Source organism: Ailuropoda melanoleuca, chromosome 8, assembly GCF_002007445.2.
Source record: "Ailuropoda melanoleuca isolate Jingjing chromosome 8, ASM200744v2, whole genome shotgun sequence".
Taxonomy (NCBI): Eukaryota; Metazoa; Chordata; class Mammalia; order Carnivora; family Ursidae; genus Ailuropoda; species Ailuropoda melanoleuca.
Genome location: NC_048225.1, coordinates 83,220,048 through 83,224,806, shown reverse-complemented (window position 1 = coordinate 83,224,806; position 4,759 = coordinate 83,220,048).

Sequence of the window (4,759 nt, the reverse complement as noted above, 5' to 3'; positions counted from 1 at the left end):
AGAAAGCATGTGTATATAAAAACTCCAAACTTTCTAATTACTTATTTACTTGGTAGCTTTTTCTTTTGAATTTTCAAGTTCAATTAATTTATCTGTGAATAGGCAATGGGAAATGGCTATATTTTGAGGTCAAAGGTTTGGCTTAAACTCTGACTTTGATGTTCAATCTTGGGTAAATCACCCAATCTCTGAGAGTCCAGGGTGTTCTATTCTTCCATTGGAATGATAACAAGGTAGGCTGGGGCAATTCTGTCAGGACCCCAGTTCATCCTAGAAGTCACTTGCAGCTCCCATATGCTGGGAAGACTTTCTTCCTTAAGCACTCATGTCTGCCTCACTGCGGACTTAGAAGCAAAAGACACATTTCGTAATCCCAAATCTCCTTGTTTCCTAAGTTGTTTTTCACAACTTTCAGGTGGCAAAACTGATTCCAACTAGGAATAAACTGATTTGTTCAGATGTAAGTTCATGAGGTAAGCAGCAACTTGAAGATGAAGTCTTAAATCTCAGTGTGACATTATTAAATACATACTGTGTAAAAAACATTAAGTCTCTAATTTTGAATGGCATCTCTGAATCATCCATCTCCTACAAATGGTCTTCCCCTACCATGTGGTGTGGTCTGGTTTATTCATGCAGTTGACTTTTGTCAAATTTTTTCAACCCTCCACTTCCATCCTTTCCATCCCGACAGGCCTCCTCTTCTTCAGGGAGTACACCACATCTTCCTGACACAGTAATCACTCTGGCTTCCCCGTCCCCGCATCACCATCTCTACTCTTCAGTCTGTCCTGCTGTCTTCCAGAATACTAGTTTAACAGTGTGATTCCTCTGCTAAGATCCAGAAGAATCCACATCCATCTGTGACAAAGAATCAACTACCAAAATTAAAACAAAACAGGGCAACTAATCACTACCATCTTTGATACCTAGGAAGTTTCTTATTCACTGCACAAATGTCTAAATTTCTCCATTACTAGAGAATTTTTGAAGCCTGACCCTCAATGTACATTTCTAAGTTTACCTCCTACTGTTCTCCCCACAAACTCTCCTCATCTAGAATTGCCTTTGTACTTGTTACCAACCATGAATGCTGGCCTTTACCTTTTCTACTTAAACGAATAACAATCCATCAAATTCCAATCCTAGTTCCATGCCCCGATTTGGATTTTCAGATTTAATTTAGTGCTCCCTTGTCTCACTTTCCTCCCTCTGGCACTTCTTATTCAAGATACTTTTAATGGTTTTCAGTCATACATATCTTTCATATTTCATGCTTCAATACAGGTTTCTGAACTTGTACATTTCTCCTACACTCCATTTTCATGGCTCATTGGCTTATTTTCATCTTTCAAATCTCAGTTGACATGTATCCTCAGAGAGGCCTTTCCTGGACATGTTGAATTTTTTTTTTTAAGTCATTATCCTATTTATTTTGTTCTTTGCCTCCCCTGTCTACTAGGATATAAGCTCCATGAAAATATGAACCTTGTCTACCCAGTTTGTTCTCTCTCTAGTCCCTAACAATATGCTAGGCAGGTGCTAAGTAGGACAGACTGCAGGGGAATGGCTACATAAGCCCTTGGTAAAGTTGGATTATGTTTTCAGGTCTTCCCAGGAACCAATCTTATCACAAAAGCAACAAATAAGCTTCTTACCTTCAACGGATGAAGTGGCTTGGCCAATGCGTTTATCACTAGTAACCTGTGCTTACTGAATTTAATTTTTGCCTCCCCAAGTAAATTACGGATTTTTAAAAGGATCTTCCGGTATAGACATTTAAAAATCATTGTAAATGAGTGATCAAATGAATGAATCATATTACTAAATATATATGATATCCAAAGAGAATGCTGTGTAAGTGTTGGTAGAACATTCCAAAACAAATAACCATATATAATTTAAACCGTGAATTTATTACCAATATCAGAATGGGTGTTAAGGAAAATAGAAATATCTAGAAAACCAAATGAAAGGGAAATTGTTTTTCTAGAACTACTATTTGGAGTAAAATAGTCATACCCTTTTCTTTCTTTCTATTTTAGTGATAAATCAAAATATTATTTGATATTGCAGTGCTTTCTTTAACTGTAGCAAATTATAAACAAGAGTGGACATACAATTGGTTAGGATACTAGTTTTGTTTTGTTTTGTTTTGAATTCAGTTTTTGAACCAGTCTGCTATTTTCAGGACAGTAAAACTATCTCAGTAGGATATTAATTAAGAAATATTTGGGGCACCTGGGTGGCTTAGTTGATTAAGCATCTGCCTTCAGCTCAGGTCATGATCCCAGGGTCCTGGCATCTAGTCCCACATGGGGCTCCTTGCTTAGTGGGGAGCCTGCTTATCCCTCTCCCTCTGCTGCTCCCCCTGCTTGTGCACTTGCTCACGCGCGCTCTCTCTCTATCAAATAAATAAATAAATAAATAAATAAATGAATATTTTTTGAAAAAAGGAATATTTGTGTGTGTCAGCAATGTTGTCCTCAGTGGTCCTATCTACATAAATAAAACAGTTGGATCACTTTGCTAATTTGGAATGGATTTGATTATGATGAGTGTTTTGTTCTTTCATAGCAGTTTTGGGAATTTTGTTGTAGTTGTTGTGAATTATCCTAAATTTCACTTTACCTTAAAAAACAGATTTGGGACAGACTGAGATTAAAGGCTAGATTACATGTAATGAAATTAAATTCTAGTATGTGACCATCTTTGCTAGTTGGGTGAAGATGAAGAGCTACTTGCTTTTCTTTGCTGTGTTTTCAACCAGAGAAAAATGACATATATATACTGGGAATGAAGAAAGACAAATTTTCCAAAGAGAAATTGCTGGGCCTGGCAACATATCTGGACAGTCGTATAGCAAAAGTGCTTTTGAAGATGTTTAGTCATTTCTTTTATAGACATAAATACAGGAATGGTGTTACTATCTTAGTCCTCTTATGAAAACACTACTGACATCTATCAGAGCTCAGTTACTTGAAGAACTCTGGACACTCACTTAGCAGTAATTCTTTCTACTTAGGATTACCTTCAAAGCAAAGGACACTGGCTCAGATTCTGTCATGGTCATCAGCAGATCTAAATTCCAAGAGTACAAATATTTTAAAAATTCTGTCAGGTGCCGGCAAGTCGGTTCCTGAGCTGTGTCGGGCTGGTGCCCATTCTGACAGAATTACTAAAACTAGACTTGCACTTGCTTTACCAAATTTAGAGGGATCTTGGAGACCAGAAAACAACTTGCTAAATTATTTCTGCGAGTAGGTAAAATGAATGAGGACAACTCAGCTTTGTCAAAAGTTCCCAAACATGGTTTATCTACAGTCAAAATTTTCTACTGTGTATTAAGTCATATTAATTGTTGACTCTATGACCCATTCCATTTGTACAATATAAATTTGCAATTTGTGATAAAATTCGGGGGATTCCAATTTGATTTTCACTTCTACTTTATTTACAAAAGAAAAAGAAATATTTTTAAGGTATAGTAATATAAGTCTATAGGCAGTGGAGAAAACTGCATGGTATGAGTCTGACAGTAAAATGATCTGACTTGTAGGAAAGTTTTTCTGGGAATGAAATCTAGGATGATTTTTTTTAAAGTCCTTATTTATTTATTTGAGAGAGAGCAAGAGAGAGCATAAGTGGGGAGGAAAGGGAGAAGCAGGCTCCCCACGAGCAGGGAGCCCAACACAGGGCTTGATCCCAGGACCCTGGGATCATGACCTGAGCCAAAGGCAGATGCTTAACCAACTGAGCCACCAAGACACCCCAAGTCTAGGATGATTTTAAGAGGGGAAAGGAGATGCAAAATGAATCCCATATGATAGTATATGTAATAGCAATACAAGGGTATAAATTAATGTTTTCACGGCAAAATGAAAAGGAAAATGTAGATATAAAAATTTTGAATATAGAAACCCAAAGATGAATGAAGGAGTTGGGGTGGGAAGGATAGGCAAGAGAGTATCATGGCTGATGAGGAAGAGAATAGTGGAAGGTTCTAGCCTCGGCACTTAGAGGTTTCATGTTCTGCCAATGGCTCCACCACCACTGTCAGAGATTTGATTGGCTTGGGACAAAGCTGAAGAGATGGTCAAACAACACTTGCTATGAGATGGTATGATATACTGGAAAAATTGTGGGGTTTGGAGTTGGACAGACTTGGATTGACGTCCTGGCTTCACTACTAACTTTCTGTGCTTACGTAATGTTAGGATTCTAAATAAAGATAATAATGCCTAATTTCATGATTTAGTGATTAATGATACTGCAAACGTAGTAATAATACAAACTACCTGGTTCCTTATAGACTCTATTTGATGGCAAGGATATTACCAGTGCTTTATTTGTTATAGCCCTCTTACTATATTAAAAAAAAAAAGATGTTAAGAAGGAAAACATTTTGAAGAAGTAATATCTGCCTAACATGTTCAATTAGAAAGCAGTAATTAAGAGAAAATTATTGTTTCTACTTTTCAGGTCAAAGTGTTGAATGTATGGCTGTAGTAAATGTACATGAAGAGTACAGGTGATTACTAGTAGACATTTAACTATTAAAACATGGTTCTTATTGTTCATAAATACTCTCTAGATCTGTGCTTTCACCATGACATTTACTTTTTTAAATGCATTATAAATATATCTTTTTTTGAAGATTCGAATTATTTATTTATTTATTTTTATATTGAATACATTTATATTATATATAAATATAAATATATATTATATTATATATTTATTTATTATATTGAATTAT